General features: G+C 45.7%; 1 long non-coding RNA gene across 1 annotated transcript; it reads left to right on the top strand.

Moving 5' to 3' along the window:
• The first annotated feature begins 2,416 nt into the window (after positions 1–2,416).
• Positions 2,417–20,169, top strand: LOC128079288 (uncharacterized). Its single transcript, XR_008206062.1, has 3 exons — positions 2,417–2,524; positions 14,463–14,616; positions 14,862–20,169. It is a non-coding gene; the product is annotated as an uncharacterized LOC128079288 (long non-coding RNA).
• The last annotated feature ends 539 nt before the right edge of the window (positions 20,170–20,708 follow it).

The following is a 20,708-nucleotide window of genomic DNA, read 5'->3' on the forward strand; positions in this document are numbered from 1 at the left end:
TTCCAACAAAAGCCATAGCGACATCAGTATGAGCAAACACTAAAATGAAATTGCCTATAAACAGTGAATTCCTCAACACAGACTCCATCCAAATCATCATTTAAATACGAATTTCCAAACTTATCTCCTGCCAAAATATAAATGCATTTAAACAGTCCTGAGCTGTGTGTACTATAACACCTTATTTGCCCATTCTAATGGGCCTGGAAAGGAGATAAAACTCTCAGAGAGCATTCCAAATTTCTCTTCCATGTTGATATTTACAAAGATCTGAATCAAAGGAGGGAGAAAGAGTAGAAAAGTGGTTTCTGCTTTGAAGCTTTGAACACTTAGGGTTAGATCAGATAAAGGGCTTGAGCAGAGGGGTGGTTAGCAGCTCTGGACTTTCATCTCTCAATCCTACCTAACTGCTGCTGAACCCTAGAAGTGCCTGAGCTCTGAATCACACTGTTTGACATGAAGGTATTTTAAACATGGATTTATGTCCAAAAGTTTGGCTCTAGCCTCTCTGCTAGCTTCCACCCATGGTTTTAGGAACTCAGGTGGTTGCTGTGCAGTGCAAAGCCAGTGAAAGCAAATCACTTGTTCAGGGTTTTGCATGGAAAGCTCCCATGGAACAATGTCCATGGCTTTTGGAAGTCCTGAATTTTGGAACTGTCTTTTGAAAACCCCACTCTGTGTCCTTCTGGTAATAAAGCTCTCTCCAAGTAGGCTTGTGCCTTGAGACATTGAGTGGGAGGAGGGCTGGAAGGAGAAATCAAGGCTGGGAGACCCCGTGCTGCTGGTTCTGAATCATTCATGGAGCCCAGTTTTCTGTTCTTCCCATTTCCACATAATTTGTTGGGAGCTCAGTGAGCAGAACTACAAAGAGCATCCTTCTGCCCTGGAGGGAGAACAGCTGGCCAGGCTGTGCATGCATCTCTTCTCCCTCTTACATGGGAAACACTCCCTTTCTCTCTGACTACACTTCAGGACAGTTCTGTGCACTGACATTATTATTCTTGCATGATCCAGAAAATGTTATCTACAGAATAACCGTCTGCATTTAATAAAACTTTCAAAGCTACACTGGTACACCTTTCACATTATTTTGTTCTGAGTGACAGATTAGTAGTGCAGAGGGAACACTCGGTTCCTCTGCTCATCAACACAAAATAAAACCAGAGTGTTTTGCAGGGATCTGGTGGCGCATCAATGAATTTGTTCCAATCTCTTGAGCATGTCTCCCACAGGCAGTATTTTATTTTCCACATGGAAGCAACCTCTCTCTTTGAGATGAACAGGCCAGCAGTGTAACTGAGCTATCCTGCTTATGATGAGAGAGAACTGCCTGGAGGCATTCCATGAAGTAATCAATACAGCAGAATGGATGGCCAAGGACTGTGACACGCACATAGGGATGGGTGTGCAACCAGTGCCAATACTCAGCATCAGAGGAGGGATCTGGGGGGAGTTTGTCACACTGCAAGTATATTTGTGTTCAACTGATTTTTTCCCTTTAGTTGTCTCTTCTATGATCTTAAGGTCCCTTCCAACCCCTATGATTCTGTGAGCCTGCGATCATAGATAGAATGGATTGGGTTGGAAGGGTCCTTAAAAATCACCAAGTCCAGGCCACTGAAAAAAATATGAGACATTTCACAGATTTATGTCCCATTTACTGACCATTGGCACACCCTCAGGTGTTATTTAATGCTTTGAAATCTACCCGTTTTCTCAGTCCCAGCTCAGTCTAGCCCTGTGCATCTCTCAGGAAGAATCCATCCCATCTGATGGAGCTGGTGGGCTCAGAGCCAGGGAAGTGTCTGTGATCTCAGTGCTGCAACAATGCCTCCTTTGTCAGTGCTTTTTAAGGGAAAAGCTGCTAAAAGAACTCTAATATTGCATGCCATAGGGGAAAGTTTAGAAACACAGCATAATTAGGAGTAGGAAAAGCTTTCTGGTTTCCCTTACATTAGGGATTTGTCACAGCTTGTTTCTCCTGAACCACAGAAATTTACTTCCTGGCATTGAGTGAATGGTAGAAAAAGCTTTCCGCAATGAGGCACACATGTGACACCCCAGGGCTCATAAACAACAATTGCTACAGGATAAACCTATTTCCAGGGTCTGCAAACTCCTCCCCCCAGCTGGCAGAGCCCTGGTTTTCTATGTTGTGATTCAGATCTTCAGTAAGCTCCTCGGTGTGTTTCATGTGTTAAAGACCTATCAGTGAAAACTCAGCAATATGGAAGGTGGGAATAGGAGACCTTTGCAGAGTAATGACAGATCTGCTTGGAATAATTACTTAATGGGATGCATTTGGGCTGTCTGGATCTGCATCAAGCCCACTACCCTTGAAAGCAGCATCAGCTGCACCTCCCTGGGAGCAAGTGGGTGGGTATAAAATGGGATGCAGAGGTGTTACATGAGGTTTGCAGGTGGAGCTGGGGGATTTCTTGCAGCTGGAGGAACAGTGCTAGCTCTTGAGTGTGAACCAGGAGGGAGCATAAAGAGGATGAAAGGTCCCTGAAGGGGAAGCCAGGTTGGTGTGGTACCTCTGTGGCTGGAAAGGTGGGTGCTGAGGTATGGGTAAAAACTGCCTTGAGTGGGGGTTTGACTTGCTGGAACACCAGGGTGGGGAGGAGGGGGATTGCAACCCTGAGTGATGTGAGGCTTTGCTGCTACAGTTGTAAATAAAGATTTGCTCTGATGATTTAGGATTTCTAAGCAAGGGTTGCTAATGGTCTATATACAGGCTCAGAGCTGGGGAGTTTCTGCTCACCCAGGGTCCCGACAACCATACTAAAAAAGTATCTGGGAAGTACTTTGCATCTGTAATGTTCTGAGTGTCACTCTCTGGTGGCGCGCACTTCCATGGCATGATGGGTCCCTGCAAATCCCACCCAAAACACTTCAGTGTGTCTATGTGGCTTAGATTTCAAGCAGTGATATCTCAGCAGCTCTAAAAAAAAAGAAAAAATTGGGATTTATGAGGGCCTTCCCCAAACCTGGGTAGATCATGACTGTACCCAAGTACAACTGTACTACTGCCCAGGAATGCTGGAGCTGGCCAAACAGGGAGATGCTTACCTGGCTTGCATCTGTGTAAACACTATATGTCTTTCCATAGCATATTACTATCTCTCTGCCTTTGAAAACTAGGTGCCTTCACAATCAGATCTTGCTTACCTCGCTCTGAGCATTTTCTTGACTTACAGTCTTCACAAATGCAAGAAGCTTAAATTTTTAAGCATTTGCAACTGGTTTTCCTTCCATCTGCCAGCAACTTGGAGCCAGATGTAACTGGCTCAAAGAGATTGGAGTGTGTTTTTCTGTTCAATATTTGAAAAATGGTTTTGTTCAGGTTGCTGATGGCTCTTTGAGCAGAGTAAATATTTGATGGTGGCTAGTGCTGTGAAAACATGTGCTGGGTTCTAGTTGTGAAAAAATAATTTTATTAAAAGCATGCAAGCTATTAATGTATTAGCTGCTTGCTGGAGGTGTATTTGGTAATGGTCAAAAAAGGCCAATGGCAGAAGTAAGAAAAATAGCAGTTCATAGAGACCTGAGCTGCCTGGCAATCACTATGAATCTTCCATGTTGAATGCCAGGGGCCAGTGCCAGTTGCCTGCACACCAGGAGTTCTTTTTGCCAGCTCCAGAAGCTCCTCGTTCATCATCTCCTGCAGATGCTGTCCCTGCAGAGGGTCTGATGCTCTCTGCCTGATGGGCACTAGAGCTCACATAGCTCCAGCATGTGCTCTGTGGTGGGCACTCAGGAACCAGGTTTCCATTATCAGGTTATTATCTTGATGCCCTGAGCCCAAAATAATCCAAGGAGGCTGATCTGGGTCTGCTGGCAGGATGTAGGTTGGCACGGCATTTCTGCAGTGAGCCTCATACGCCTCTAATGCCTTTTCCAGCCTCTCTGCAGTCCCATCTGTCTTGAGGTGGCTGTGCCAAGACCCTGTGGCTATGGCCACCCACGCCTGCGAAGAGCCAAGCAAATGCAGTGCTGGTGCTCCTTCCCTCCCTTCAGGGTCTGGGAAAGCCCTTCTGGCTATTGCACAGGGACTGGTCAGAAGCTGTGAATTAATATGGTGCTCTTCCCTTAAAGATGGAATTGCTCTCACACAGAGGTGTGCAGCTTCATTCTGAATGCCTCCTCTGTAATACCTTAGACAGGCTGTCCTTCTCACAGGTTTTATACTTTTAAGCTGTTCTTAGGATTCCCGTGTCTCCTTGTGATGCATCCTAGTTTGGGAACAGCGTAATGCAAGTAAAGATTGTTGGGCTGATATTTTGGGCACTCTTTAGTTCAATTACTGTGATATAATCTGGAAAACACTGAGCAATCCATTCTTTCTCCTCTCTGAACAATCTTATTGCTCCACAAGTCTTTCTCATTTACAACTTCAGAACAATTTACTGCAGCTTGGGCTTAATACTGCATTAAATGAAGTTCAAAGGTGGAGAAAATGCTAAACGAAGCCTAATCCCTTCCTAGCATATATAAATATTTCTAAGTAGCTCAGTATTTGCAGCAAATTGCTTCCCTGGAGACACTCTCCTGGACTATAACCACATATACATTTCAAAGTCTTTAATATTGACTGAGCACTGGAAGAGGAAACTGATAATGAGCTGGGGAATATCGTGACACTGAGACTGAATCTGCATGGATACTGCCAGAGTGAGCCTCTCTAGCCACTGGCCCAGATCCATGGTGTATCATGATGAAGGTGCCCAGTGTGGCTCGTCCCAGTGTGCAGTGACACTGGCACCTGCCTTTGTCATCTGGCTGGAGTGGATGAAACGTGACTAGTGGGGTTGCTTGGACTGATCTAACATGATAGATTGCCTGAGGGTGAGATGGGAGAAAATCGCTTACAAAAGCTTTTTTGGTATCTTTGTAATGCGTTCTGCTCTAATGATTACAGCAGCTGCTTGCTTGTAGTGTTATTTCCACGTGAAATGGGGACGATGTTGCTCAGCCCAGGAGCAGGCTCGCTCCTCAGCAGACAGAACTTTGTTAACCTTTGCTTAAATCCTCTCTCAAGCTGTTTTGCTCTTGGTTTTGGAAAGCAGCAACGTTTTGCAGTGGTAGAAGGATTGGTAACATGGATCATGGTGCTGGAGGAGGGTGAGCTGCTTCCCAAGGCACAGGGGATCAGAGCCACAAGTCCTGTGGGTGCGGAAAGAGCAGCTGCAGGAGGATGGCACAGGGAGAGGGCTCATTGATGAGCAGTGCTATAGCAGTGGAGCTAATGATGCTTCAGAGATTGGTGTATGCTGAACTGAGGTTGAACTAGAAGAATTGTTCTCAAGAAGGCTTTGTCTGAAAAGTGACAGCAGCTGGAGTCGTTCACAGCCCTGCTGAGGAACGAGGATCCAGTATGTCTAACGCTGAGCTGTGAAACGCTGACTGGAGCTGACTTTGTGACTGTGCTTTCTTTTCTTCTGGGGCTGCTTCTGACACTCACTGTCAGAATGCATGAGGGTTTCCACGTGCTGGAGGCATTAGGGGCCTGTGCCAGGAGTGCTGAGATCCTCCTGATACAGAACTGGCTGCATGGAGGTCTACTTTGCTTTCCAGGCAGGAAAATAGCACTGCAAGGACGCACTGGGGGGCACAAACCTCTTTATACCCACAGTGCTGAATGCTCTCTGCAAATGACTTTGAATAAAGCTCTTTGAACCAATTCCACATAAGCTGTGAGAGAACTTCATTATGAAAAATCTTTGTTTGCTCTGGAATAACTGAGAGTTTGGGGTACTATTTTTGCTTGCAGTGTTTGTGATCAGCTCTCAGCCTCTGTAAATGCCTCCATGGGAGCAATGTGCTTTTTTTTTTTTTTTTTTTTCTTTTTTTGGCATACTGTGTGAAACCACAGTGTGCTGAACACCTTGCCTTTGTGCCCTTGAGAAACAAAGCAGCAACCCTAGGCTGGCATGAACATACCTCTCCTGCCCATCCCGGTGGGATGTCCTCATCAGTCCTTCCTGCTGATGGAGACTGCATGGGTCCTGCTTGCTCAACTGGGGAACCTCCATCAGCCAGGGGGAAAAGCCACAGCTGGATATGCCCACTTTACCTTTGGCTCCTTTTTAGGCCCGATGCTGACATTAGGAAGGACGCAATGCTCCTTGTCCGAGGTGAATGGCGATGTCTCACAGCTATCTGTCTGGTAAAGGCTTGCTTTGTAGAGACGTGAGACATGGCTGTAAGCTGGTCTAGCCACTAGCCTTAGTAGTGATTAATCTGTAAGACTGATACATGGTTTTTATTCTTTCCATTTTAAAGTCTCTCAGACTACAAAGGAATCTGAAAGGATTTGATAGCTGAGGCTTTTCTTGTCGCAAGAACAAAGGGTAAGTAGCTATCTCTTTCAGCAGCCTAGAGAGGCTTCTAGCCAAGGCTGAGAGATTAAGAGAAGCTACCTGGCAGGCAAGTTGGCTTTTAAAGGGAAAAACAGGCTTTTAAGCTTTTGAGACAAGGGAGAGCTGAGCTGAACACACAGGGAGCAGCGAGCAAAGCAGAGGTGTTTTATATGCTCTCCTGGTTGCAAGGGTAATGGAGTAGGAAAGAATTAGCAAAACCCCTTTGTTTTGCTTTTTGGACCCTTGTAGCATAACAAGTAAATGTTATGTAGTACAGGCATGTTTTAATTGCTCTTGATTGCTTCCGACTCACTTGCTGTCTCAGCTGTTTCAGCTGCAATGAGGAGTTTACCTCTGTAAGTGACCTCAGAGCTTCCTCTGCCTTCACCTTCATTAGCGCATAAATATTTCAGAGGTGAGCACAAAGCCCAGGTATCCTACAGCTGCAGCGATGGATATAAGCTCAGAAGTGCCTAAGTAACTTTTCCATAAGCCCCATTTACTTTGAGCTGTCTGTGCTGCAGAGTCACTCGGTGCCCTCAGAGCTTGGTGCAGTGATGTCTGTGCGCAAGGTCAGAGGGAGCTGCAGCTCTCAGGGACAGCTGCCTCTGGAGGGGGAAACAGAAGTTGTTCAACTTGGTTGTAGCAAATACTCTGTGATTCTGCAAGGTCTGAACTCCTCATAGGCTGTGCCTGGGATAGAGACTCCCCTTTCAGGTGTGTGATTGCTATGGGAGCATCCTGGCTTTGCAGCACTGTCAGTCTGCAGCATCTCTAGAACTGCTGTGCGGCTTGGCTGGCCAAGCAGGAAAGCTGGCCTTACTTGGGAAATCTTTCTGCCCTTTCTTACAATGCGTGCTTGGTTTCACCTGACTCTGAGCAGCCCCAGTGAACTGCTGTGAGGGGTTAAGACACTTTCCTCCAGCTGATTTTCCTCTGGTAGGAGAGCACAGGGAAGCTGCAGCAGTTCAAATGCAGTAAGCTGTGGCCTTCTGCTGTTCAGTCACCTTCCAGGTTACTTTTCCTCCTTCCTCTGCTGCCCTGGGCACTGGAGCAGGGAATGGAGAAATGCAGCTGTGCCTTCCCTGGCTGCCATCTCTCACTTCTGGGTTACTTCCTCTGTGGCCAGAGGGAAGTACACAGCAGGAAAGTGCCTGGATTGCAAGCATCATGCTGTGACTGAGTCAATACTCTGGGATTTCTTGTATCAATGCACTGGGCTAGCCAGGGATGGAGTGGGATCTCCCCATGGTTTGAACAGACCTCCAAGGAGCACGGCCTCCTGCACTAATGTTGAAAGCAATGCCTTGAGCAGAATGCCCATGTCCTCAAGCTGGCAAGAGCGTAAGCTTGGTGCTATACTCAACTTGGGGTCTGCCCTGATGTTGCTAGCTTCACAGTGGGGGGAAATGTATCTCATCTCTGTCCTGTGCTGCCCCTCATGCTTCTGCTGTAAATATAAGTGGCACTGAGGTTCCTGCGGACCATCCTTTGGCTTTTCTAGGGCAGTCTTAATTTGTGACAAAACACTTATTTGCTGCTCATTGGTGCTTCAGAAGACAAGCTGTGCCAAGACTACAGATACTGGTAACCTTCACTTAGGCTTTAATTGCTTTGTTGAAGCTGTCAAGAACATAGGTTTGAACTTTTTATTTAAAGCACAGTCATCTGAAGAAAGCAGACTCCCCTTGTCCCATGCTTTCAGGACTCAAAGGGAAAAGTCTCCAAACTGGGTGCTGCATCAATTAAAAGCTTGGCTGCCAAAGCAAGCAGTGCTTACAGACCTGCAGTTATGTCAGAACACAACTCTTGTCCCTTCTGGAGAAAGCAGGCATTGTACTAGCTTGGTGTGGGAGCTGCAGCAGCCTGAACCCACAGCTGGGCCCATTCTTGCTGTGAAGCAGCACCTCCCTGGACAGCTGTTGTGAAAACTCCAAAAAGATTGCTTTCCACTGCTCCATTCAAAGAGGAGAGATTAAATCTTCTTCTAGCTAACTCTGGAGCTCACAAATAGTGAAAGGAAGTCTGGAGGCTGCTTGCTAGTGGATCTTCAGGAAATGAAGAAATTGGCTGTTGCTATTACATGGCAATCTTCTGGGGTTTGTGCAAATAGGTCTCCCTCGGCAGCGGGTGCTGCACAGGCTCCTTGCTCTCGTGGCCATCTAATTAGACTGCTCCACAAATTGCATTTTCACCAGAACCATTTTTATATTATGTCCAACATGGTTAGTTAGTTTGGGGAGCACTTATTAGGATTTAAAACAATGAGCTACTAATTATCTCTTGCACAAGGGCTGAGTGGGAAAAGCAACCTTTTGTCTCTTCTCCTAAATGAGGAAGCTGAGGAGCTGTGCAGGGAGCTGTGCTGCCTGCGAAGCCTCTTTACTCCCTCCTGGGACACTGGCATTCATGCCTTGCTGCTCTCCCTCCTGTGCTGAGTAATTGGTGGCATGGATGCATCTTTGTTTTTTGAAGGAATACATCCATGCATGTACTGCTGAAGTAGTTTAAATGGTTTGAAAGCACTTTTCTGAGCGTGCAACCATCCTGGTCATGACTTTTCTTCCAGGTTCAAGTTGGATGTTAGGAAAAACTTCTCTAAAAGAGCAGTCAAATACTGGTACTGCTGCCCAGGGAGCGGTGGAGTCCCCATTCCTGGAGCTGTTCCATAGCTGTGGAGATATGGCACTGAGGGATGTGGTCAGTGGCCATGGTAGGATGGGTTGAGGTTGTCCTCAGGGAATCTTGAAGCATAGCAGTGTGGGGAGCTCTGCCCTGGTTGCTCATTGGCCCTATGGGGTAGCCAAAGGCCTTGGTTAGATCACAGCATGGGCTCCATGCTTCTCTTTGTGTTTTATTCTCCTACAGAAGAGACCTCAACCTTATGTTCAGTATTGGTGCTTAACCTCTAATGAGTTGGTCAGAGGCTGACTTAGCCCATGAGCTGCCCCTGGGGAGCTGTTCAGTGTGGTTTAAGGCACCTTATCACAGGGCTGTTGGCCTTTCTGGCTTATAAGCTGTTATTAGGGGACAGCAGAGAAATAAGTGCAAACCTCTGCTATGAAGTGTCTAAAGTCAAGCCCTGCAGAGCTGCGTGAGTCCCCAGCAGTGCTGCTTGTGACCTTCTACTGATGCCTTTTTGTGGGCAGTGGCCTGTAAATGCTTTAAACCCCTGGCTCTGCAGTAAAACTACAGTGAGTGGTTTTGTGTTCTGCCTCTCTGTGGTCTTCACAGTTTTTATGCAAAGAAAATTCTGAAACAGTGAATGCTCTTAAATAGAGGCGGATGGAGCCTCGTGACTGGGAAAAGTAGGGATCGCATCACTCATGAGGAAACCAAAGCTTATTATGCCAGCAGGCTGATCCTGCCTGCTGTTTGTGTCCATTCCAGGGTGTTTTTAAGGTAAGCAGCATCCTTCAGAGCAATTTTCAAAGCCACAATGAACTAAGAAACCCTGACAACGCAGCTGAAGGTACATCATGCCCTGTGGGTCTGAGCATGTGCCTTGATAATTGTCTTGTTCCAATGTTTGAGTCAGTTTAATATTAAACTTATTCAAATAGTGAGGTCTCTGCCAGTGAAATGGATTTACATATGTCATTTTGTTCTGCCAGCCCAGAATCCCCTGGGATGCTCTTGTAGTCATGTTACCCCTCTGCCACAGTTTTTCTCATTGTAAACAGCAGCCCTAAGTCAACAGCTTTGATTTAGGGCTGGGCATGGCCAGCACTGCTCGCTTCTGTGCTGTCACAGATGAGAGCACTGAGTGCTGACCTCGCACAGTGTGACAGAAGCATGAAGAAGACCTTTGCCCCTTGTTTGCTTTAGGAGGAATTGGAGGTTCTCTTGAAGCCCCAAATTCACTGTGGGGACCACCTCATCCACAAGATGCTCCAGCTGGAGTCAAGACCAGAGCATTACTCATCCTTAGCCCTGTGAAATTGGAGCAGTTGGGAAATTCCAGCCAGATTGATGTCTTTATTTATGCTGAGTGGTACTTTATACAAGCCTGCTGAAGCAAATCACCATGATTAAATGTCAGAAGCTGGTTTCTTGTAACCTTTGGTGAGAAAACTTTCCTGTCTGGAGGAGTATTTCAAGGATGAAATACTCTCTGGTGCAGTATGTGAGTTTAAACCCTCTTGAAATAAAATGCCCTCTGAACAGGGTTTAAATACAAGTGAGGTGACACACAGACAAGTAGGTGTCTCTTGTCTAAGAAAAACCTCATCTCGGATGGGCAGCTAAGCTTCTTTCATGCTGAAAACCCTTCTTCTGCTCCCCACAGGGATGGCTAGAAGTATCTCTGATGGTGATCTTCAAAAGAAAGCAACTTTGTGGTTTGTTCTTGGTTGTCCTTATTGTCCAGAGCAGTTCAAGTCTCTGGTTCTACAGACTTTATCATGCCATGGCTCAACAGCAGCTGCTTGGAGCCTCACCAGCACTACTGAAGCTGCTGTTAATGCATGGCACCCATAGCATTGCAATGGAGTAAATACAAGGATGAAACCATTTCTGCACTGCTTGGTGGATACACATCTGCATCCACATCAAAGGCAATGATGTGTGCTGGGCTGTGAGTCTCTCTGAAGCATCTATGGGATCACTTATGACACCCAGGCTGCAACTTGGGATCCCTGTTTGCATTGCCCTGGGCTGGGAGCTATAAGGGCATGTTGTCATTAGGATCTTTTGGGAAGTGTGATCAATGAAATGTCTCTGCTTGTCAAACCTGGTCCACCCAAGAAATGCTGATTTGTGAGGTATTGCTTTGGATTGTCATTATTTTTTCCTCTGCCTTGTTTTTAACCTTAGATATTAGAACTCTTTGGTGGTTCCTACACCCCCTTCTTCCCTAATGCTGTACAAATATTCTCTAAGTCAGACAGAAATCTCTTTTGTCATTTAACTTTGTGATTGACTGCTAATAAGTTACAATTCCCTGATAACTGGAAATTGTAAATCTACCTTCTCTCATCCTTCATGCAGTCTTCCAGGAATCGAAATCTATATCCTCGAGTACCATAAATCTCCTGTCCTCCATTAGCTGCAAGTAGGAAACACAGACAGCCCAGTTCCTTACCTCTTCTCTGGATCTAAGGAACAAAAGGACTCAAAAGAATGTCTTTACTTTGCAGGTCACACTTAAAATAGCTTTCCTGGTCTCTCCAGGAGATTAATACTTAGCAGAGAGGCACAAAAGTATTGCTGCCTTCTAACAAATTACAAAGGCATGGCAGGAGTTGTCTAATGGGGTCATCTTATTTATGGGATTAATGACACATCTGAAGCCAGTTGTCTCATCTGGCAAGAACTGTCTTAACAGAGGACCCAGGGGGTGGCTTACAAAGCCCCCTCAAAGCTGCTACAGTTGAGTTGCAGGAAACAATTACTTTAGGTAGGTCAAAAGTAGGAAACAAGCTATTGGTGACAGTGATCAATAGTTAAATATCATTACTGGAGAACAAGTGCAGATCAGATGGTGCCAGGCTGCTTGCAAGTGCAAGGGTTGGCTAGGGAAGAAAAGACAGCCAAAAAGCTGTGATAAACTCTTGTGGGGAAACATCTGTATCAATGATGTGCTGCCTGTCAGCTCATCTTCAGGCACGTCCTTGTGTCCTCCTGCTCCCTCCTTTCCCATGTAATAAGGATGGAGGGACAACTCCCTTGGTGCTGCAAGGATGGCTGTCCCCATGGCACACCTCCCTGAGCCCACTGCCTTCACAGGTGAATCAGGGACACTTCTGAGTCCATCAGTGGAGGTGTAACTCATCCCTTGTCTGCAGGGTTCACCAGTGAATTTAACCAGAAGACAAGGCAAGAAGGCAATTAAGCTATTGATGCAAGATTCTGTAGGGAAGAAGCCTGCAATCAGTCTGTGCCAATAAAGCTTCAATCAATAAAGATTGATAAGTTGTTGTCTGTAGTTTTGGTTTAGGCAGGAGCTTGATGGTTTCTGCTATGCAAGTTAACCTGCTTTTGGAGCATTTTATTGGGAGAATTTGGAGCGTAGAGTTTATCAGTTTGTTGGCCCCAGGATTTGTGTGGGGATGTCTGGAATCATTGGGGTAGCACCTATTGGGGCTGTATGCGTTCAGGTAGCTGCTAAAACGTCAGGATCCCAGCACTGTGCTGCCATTAATCACTCACAGTTCTTGTCCTTTCATGCAGATTTGTACTGAAATGCAATTTTCTGAAGCTGAGCTCTTCATTTGGACTCCATAAAGTTTTCTCATATGTATTCTGATAGCTGAAGAGCAAGCGTGCATTGTCTCTGGATTGGGACTTTTGATGAAGTCTTGGTGTGGGGCTTTGTTCCAAATGGAACTGAAGGGGATTTTGTCTAACAGTAACATGGATTTTGGATTTTCTCTGGGGTGGAAACTCTGCTGTTCAACCAGTGCCAGTGAATAAGCTGTCAGAAGTTCAACACAGTGGATTGCTTTTTTTCTTCCCCCCCCCATGTTCACATGGGTGTACAACACAGTATTGTAAAGTAAATCCCTGGGCTGCTCCAACTAATGTGCTCCAGTTTCATTGGCGTTTGGCCTACTATTTCAGAAAGGAAAATGTCACTTCTGACCTAAATAAGATTTTGCTTCTAAGAGGCTCTGGGGTGAAAACCTGCTTCCAGTTGAAACCTAAAGGCTGTGCTTGTATGGATCAGAGTGGAGTCAGCTCCACGTTTTCAGTGCAACCATGAGCCAATTAAAGGTAATAAAATTCTTAGGACAGTGTAGTTAGTAATGAAGGGTGTGCCTCCAAGTTTCAGGTCTGTTCTTAAAGAGCCCATTGGAATATGGATGTATTGGGGAACTTCTTGTGTCTGGACTGGGATGGGAAAAGGTTTTCTTCTGGCTTTTCCCATTCAAGTCAGCCAGTGAGCAGATGCTGCTTTTCAACTGAAGGCAGAACCCCAAAATCTGAAAGGTGTAGATTAAGATGTGAGATTGGTCAGAAAACTAAACTTGGGGAGAAAGAAGGATGAAGTTGCCTAATCCTTCCATGTAAGCATGAGAAGAAACGCTCTTATCTTTATATGGCATAAATGTCATTTTATGGACTGTCTGTTTAGGACAAACATATTTGTATGCTTGATATGAGATTCATTTCAGAAACGTGCTGGTGCTGTGGAGGACAGAGATTGAATTCGGATGCTGGGGTCAGCCTTTGTCAGGCTGAGCTGTGGGCCTGGATATTAAATAAGAGCCCTTATTGCTGTGTAACTCCAGGATGGAAAGGAAAAAAGTGAATTCTAGGAGGGCTTTTTTGAAATGTGGCTTGGGGTGGGTAACCTTTGGGACTGTTGGGTTCCTGTTCTCTCTTATTAACCTCAGGCTGTGAAGTTGTGGTTTATTGAAGGAACGACATCCCTCTTTACTTGCAAGTCAGCTCTTCAGGTGCAGATGACAAAAAGAATGGAGATAGGAGTGCTTTTGATGATTTGAAAGGAAAAAAAAACCAAACTAACCAAAATCTAGAAAATGAACCTCTTTTTGGGTATAGTTATCCCAATGAAATGGGAAGTAAAATGGGTGAAGGTGGAGGAGATCTTAACTTAGCAGAAGTGTTGTGGGACGACTTTGCACCTGGATCCCTTCTGCTGCCTTACAGCTGGTGGTGCCGCTGCCTTTCTCATGCTGGGATATGAGATCCCAAACTCCCTGAGCAAGATGCTTTGCGGAGTGGTCAGGCATGAAGCATGGAAAGAAGGAAAAACGAGATTGACTTGGGGAGAGAAAGTGTGACAGCTCCTCTTCAAATGTGACAGAAAGGGGCCAGGCGCATTTATTTCGACTCTTTCGCTGGCTGGAATGAGAAGGATTTCTCCTGAATGTGCTGCATTTCCTTTTTTTTTTTTTTTTTTTTATCTTTTATAACCTACGCTATGAATAAGGCTTTGGTCATTTTAAAAGCTGACATGCTAATAAAAGGCTATTAAATCCTGCCACTTCCTCTACAGAGGAGGAATAAGTCAAGACAGACATGACCAACGAGAAGGAAAGAAGGCTCCAAATGTGATGGTTTATTAAGCATTTCACCCTTGGCGTATTTAATATGTATGAGACTACTGTCACTGTCCTACTAATGCTCTTTCAGATCACAGTGACAATGGAAAGGAGCCCTAAAGTGGAGCAGAGTGCATCCCATGTGAATGACATTGCCAGGGATACTTCTGGTCATAGCAGTGTGAAGGGAAGGACTGGGGAGCTCCCAAGCCACAGCTAACAGCACAAAGTTTCTGTTGGTTTGGGTAAGTGGGTCTGACTCTGCATCTCTTCTTCTCTGTGCTCTGGTCACCTGAAAAAGAAATGATTTTGGCCAGGACCTACACACTCGTACGCACAGTGTGTGTTAGAAGCTGGGGCCAGCCTGTAGGTCTCTCACCCTATTTCTTAGGGTCAGGAAACAATTTTGTCTCATTTGACCCCCTCTTCCTCCCACTGCTATCCCACACTTATCTATGATCAGATTTTTTTTCCTTTACTTCTGGCACAGTGCTTAGCAGATATTTCCTACCAGCCCTGGCCAAGCGATAACACTGACCAGAAGAGGAGGCAGACCAATTTTCCAACTAACAAAGATAAATTTAAATTAAATTATGCTGGACTGTCCTGCTACAACACCAAAAATGCCTCCCTGAACTCAGCCTTGCAGATTATTGGGAATAAACACAAGGTTGCCCAGAGCTGGTAACCCCACTGAAAAGGTTTTGTGACCCCATTTCAGGTTGAAAACCTCTTTTTGAGAAATGCTGAGCCCTCAGAAAGAAGAAAAAGCAAACTTGCTTATAGTAGGCTGAAGTGAAGCTTTGCTTAGGAAGACCAGAGCTTTTCCTGAAGTTACATAAACACAAAGTTTGGATGAGTGAAGCCAATTGCCTCTGTTGCTTGCTGTGTATTGTGGATGTTCTGCAAGGAAATGTGAGATCTGACTTCCAGAGGTCCTGGTGATTCAAATACGTTCTGGCTTCATCCTCCTCAATAAAGGCCTTGTGGAAGAGGTTGGGAAGGAGCCCATCCAATCTCAGGGTCACTGTCAGCACATCATGATTGTAAAAGAAAGTAAGTGTGGAAATGTTCCATGCCATCAGTTGGAGGATGCTCTTAGGGACAGCAGGAACTCCTTTTGCTCCCATCTCCTGCCTTGCTCTCTCCACCATCTCTCCTCAGCTTTCAGCCACTGGATTCAGCTGATGCAGAGCAGGATCTCGGGATGGCCGCTCTCCTCCCTATCCCCGCATCATCATCTCGGTGTGTTTTCAGTTAGCTGAAGCCTTTTTAATAGATGTGGCTGAATTATTCATCATGTACAAATTAGTTGATGGGCACTGTCCTTCTGTGAGTTGTTTATCATGCTGGTTTTTTTCTTTCACATGGGCCATTAACTGGTTAGAGATTTTGGCCAGGAATTGGCAGTTTCCAGCCACTTGCTCAGACTGATTTTCCAAGGCCTTGGTGGTCTGTTTGGGAAATTTTCTTTCTCCCATGGGGCAGTTTTTGCTCTCAGTGGCTTTATGGCACATAGCAAGTGCTCTCCTTGCAGGTTTCAAGCTGGAACAGGCATTGCAAATTGAATGATTTCTTGCTTTTTCCTTCCGAGAATAAAACTTTGCAAATGGCTGGGGTGCAGCTGAGGGGACAGGAACTAACTTCATGTGGCCCTATGAAGACCTTGTCTGTGCTCTTGGGGCCTTTTATGGATTGCTGGTGTGAAACAAACTTGTTAATTCCATAGCTCTGAATGGGTCAGCTTCAAACAGCCAATAGGGTGTTAAAAGAATCACGTGCACATCTTTGCTCTTTCTTATCTCTAAGTATTCAAAAATCTCTTGAAAATGTAATTCCCAGACATTGTCATTGCCTCCTTCTATCCCTTCAAGTTCTCTTCCCTGATTTTTCCCACCTGGGGGCTCTACCCACGTCTGCAGTCCCTCCCATCCTCTTGTGCCATGGGGTTTTGGAGGTGTCGCTGCAAAACCTCCCCAGAGGCTGTTGTTGAACTCATATCTGTATGAAGGTGTAGTTGCTGTAATGCCTGCTGTAAAGGTGCTCTAGTTTGGGGCTTTTGCTGATATCCCAGAATCTCTGTTTGCAGGAGCTGCAGAGCACCCATTTCTCCTGTGCTGCTTTGCAGGGCTCAGTTCCCAGCATGCATGCACAGAGGTGCTTCCAGCCTTAGTATCTCCTCCTCTCCCTCTGCCATGAACCTCTTAGGTCAATTTTTTTCTGCCTTCTTTTGTTGGTGGTGTTTTTTCCCACTAAATTAGCTTGTTGTTGCACCACCCATACTTGCTAAAGGTCACAAAATAAATACTGTGCCACTGTGTCATGTATCAAAGCTGCTCCCCACATTAGCTTTTCAAGTATTTTCAGATCGTTAGAACTGTCTCCTTGTTCTTTACTTTTGGTGATCAAAGCATCATTTAAAAATCACATGCAGAATGTGCTTCATCTCCCCCAGCAGTTCCTGTGTTCTTGGAGAACATTTCCTTCTCTCTGATTTCTCTGGATCAGCTCAGGAGGGAAATGGTTAAATGCTTTATAAGAGGGAGGAAAACAGTAAAATGGGCCTTATTTGTTCTGTAATGAGACTCCAGGTACCAAGGCGAGGAGTTACTGACTGTCAGTGAGCGCAGCAAATAGGAAACTGTCTTATACACTGTTCTAGAAGGCTGAAAGGTCATAAAAAGGATTTAGCACTATCGCAGGAGGCAACTTTGTTTAAACAGTGTCATTAGTCTCTTCATAGCTCTTTTTATAGTGCTTTCTGCTGTGTTTCGTTGCTCTCTTCTATTTTTTTTTTTCCCCCCTCTCTCCTTTTTCAGTGTGGAAGTCCGTGCAATCTCCTCGAAGCCACCTGGTGCCGAGGTGGGCTGAATGCTGCATGAAGTGGGGTCTTGGGGGGAGGGGGATTGGGAAAATGGGCTGTAAGGAACTGGAGGTGATGGGATGGCGGTTGAGGAATGGCCCTCTGACTTTGTGTTGTGTGTTTCAGAGGTAAAAATCCCCATGTTTGTGATTGGGAGAGACCATCCTGGTGCTTGCATCTCATGTGAGCATGGACAGGCAGAGATCATTGGGGTCACATGCGTTTTCCTCATCTATAGTGGCAAGAATGGTGCTACGAGGGGTGGGAAGTGCAGGGATGGCTAAAGAGTGCTCAACTATGTGGAAAAAAAACAATTCAGGTTTGAAGTAGACTTTAGTGTAGGAAATGGGAGAGCTTGTGCACATAGGCCCTGAAAGGGCAGGAGATGGCAGGAAAAAAAAAAATAAATCTGTGAAAAGACTTTGCCAACAGATATGTTATTCAGGAGTGGTTCCTATAACCAAAGAATGGCAAACAGTACTCTTTATGAAAGGAGGAGGAAAAGCAATCCAGGCAGCGAGTGGCTTTTCACAGTCTGCAAAGCTTTAGACAAATTGTGAAGGAAAGAATAATGGGATGAAAATAGGACCAGGTCCAATCCAGTCTTACAAAGGCACATTGAACCTGCTTGCCTTGATATTTTTTGTTGGTAGGAGAACTGGTTCCCTCCACAAAAAAAAAAAAAATGCATTTCTTTTTTGGCTGGCTTTTGGTTAAGTAATGTTTTGGGGATGTTTCAGTGGATGAAAAGAAATGAATCATCTGTGCTAAAAGACAATGCTGGTGCATGAAGAAGTACTAATATACAATATAAATTTAAAAAAAATAACCTGGGAAATGGGTTCTTAGCAGTTGGAAGAGAGGCTTTTGCTGGGTTTGAGAAGGGCTGAGGGATGCTTCAGCCACAGCAAATGCTGGAGCAGCAGCATGAGACTGCCTTGTCCCCATAGGCACCACTGATGCAAGGCCCAGAATGAAAGGAATGGAGAAGGAGGGATTAGCAGGATTAGTGATGCAAAACTTGTTGAATTTGCCTGGGTTTTCATTCAAACCAAATCTAAGCACCCAAATATTCATAGTGCACAGTCAAGGTGGTGAGCATGGCTGACATGACCTTGGTGGAGCCCAGCTGATGTGCCATCCTTCACCAGTACTGCCTGTGGAGACGCGGCACAGCCATGAGCATTTTCTTCTAATCTGTGCCTTGCATTAACAAATGGAAGGGACCAATAAGGATCATTGAGTCCACCTTGGGAGCTTCTATAATTCAGTTCCCATTTATCTCTGGGACGTGGTTGCGTTAGGAGAGTGTTTGTTTGGCAAGAGCAGATGATGCACTGCGGGGATGCTGGGGCTCCAGCAGGATCCATCCTGGTCCAAAGAGCGTAAGAAAGGCAAAATATGCAGCAGGAAACTCCCTTTTCTGTCGCTGCTGCTGCTGCTTTTTCTCTCGTGCCACATCTGACCCTCCTTGTGCAAAAAAGTAGGGAAGACCCGGGTCCCTCCTGCCCTTTCCTGTGGGGTTTTGCTGTGCTCCTGGAAAAAGAGGCTACCAGCAGAGGGCACACAATATATGGAGATGGAGATCCCATAAAGTCCTGCAAGCAGCGGCCTCCAGGCGCTCCTCAGCACATTTTTTCCAAAAGGGGAGAAATCAAGGCATGGAGAGAAGTGGCCCCTCCAAAATTGGAGACAGTTGGAACACAATGTGTGTCCTGCAATGCAGAGCTCTGATATTCATTGCTCTACACAAGGAAGCTTTGATTTGGTTTCACTTCTTCCCCTCAGACTCTATTTTTGGTGTTTGGGTGTACTTTTATTTTTCTCCTTCTGCCTGACTGAGGCACTGAGGATCTGTATTGAGGCACTTACAGTCCAAAAACCCCAAATCCGACAGGGCTGGTTTGGGTGCTCATTGTCCTGGGTGCAGAGGTGGCTCCAATCAAAAACATTTCAACCTTCATGAATAAAAATTTCTTTCAACTACTTCCAGGTCCTTTGGGTTTCCAAATACTAAGTCAGCTGCAAATGTTGTTTGAAAATGCTTAGCAAGGTGGAGTCCATTGGCATCAAGCAGTCACTGAAGACGGCCAGCTTGTTTTCTTGCTCTTCTTTCATATTCCTTCCCAGCAAAGCTCTGGAGGTGTCATTAAGAGCAGTGAGCTCTTTGGAGGCGGTCTAACGGCTGCTGAGCAGGTCGGTTCTGCATCATTAATTTGCTTCTCAGCTTCTCTCCCTACCACAAACTGAGGGCAGTGAGTGGCTCCTCAGCAGAGAAAGTACCTACTGGGGGTTCTGCTACGACCCCCAAAAAGCCCTGCACCAAAGCAAGATGATGTGCCTGCATAGAGGGATGTACTCAGCATCATGTTGCTTGTGTGGATGGAAACATCTGGGTTGACTGACAAGCCAAGCACCCACCTCCTGGCCCAGAAGCAGCTCTCCAGTGATGGGACCTGCTTCTCACCAGCTGCTTGGTGGCACTGGGGCAGGATGCAACAAGGCAGCAGCGCAAGGAGAGAAGGGAGGAGCAGCAGTGGCACACGTACCAGGTACAGAGCCCAAAACATAACACAAATGAATCTGTGGTGGGTTCTGAGCCCTGTATCCTCCATCTGTGATCAGTTCAGGAATTTGGGAGCATCAAAGTGGTTGTGCTAAGCCAGCAATTGGCTCTCTGGCAGCGTTAGTGCAATAAATCACTGTTATTAATGTCTGTTTGTTTATTTATTCCCCCAGAATTACTCAGTGGGGCCTAGTTTTCCTTCTTGTCCTACCATAGCCCCTCTATATTATTAAAAAGAACCATCCTATTAAATAATCTCAGAAAATAACCCTGGAAATTGCACCTCAGCCTTAAAATGGAGGGCTGAAAACATCCATGGGAGCTCCTCATAAATGTCACCTGAAAATAATAATTCTAATTAGCTTCCATGCCTGCCCTTGGGTCCAGGCTAATAAATCCTAATGAACAATCGCTGATTTGAAGTATATTCTTCTGAGTTATTTAAGACAATAAGTGTGCCTCGTTCCAAGGGAACAGTTAACAGCAATGGTGGGTCACTGACTGGCACATCCCCTTGCAATAAGCAAGGCTGGAGGAGCAGATCACTGGTGTTTTCCATGAGACCTTGGGAATGCTGAAGTATGACTTGTAGAACACCAGGGCCAGGGAAGCCTTAACTCATAGAAACATCTTTGCAAAAGAGCACTTTCAGGGCAGGCTGGATACTGAGTGATGTGAACTGCTTAAAGGAGCAGTGAGGGCAAGGTGACTTGGGCTCAGTCTCCTGCTAGCAGCTCAGTTTCAGGCTTGAGGCAGTAGTTAGGATGTCCCTGCTTTTCTCCCTGTGTGGGCATGGCCTAAGAGAGAATGAACTGTTGGACCCTGATTGACGAAATGGGGACAAGCTACAGACTGAGGCAGGATAAGAGGTGGCTTTATTCCCGTGAATTACCCAGGTGGCAGCAGAT

Source organism: Tympanuchus pallidicinctus, unplaced genomic scaffold (assembly GCF_026119805.1).
Source record: "Tympanuchus pallidicinctus isolate F22 unplaced genomic scaffold, pur_lepc_1.0 scaffold18, whole genome shotgun sequence".
Lineage (NCBI taxonomy): Eukaryota > Metazoa > Chordata > Aves > Galliformes > Phasianidae > Tympanuchus > Tympanuchus pallidicinctus.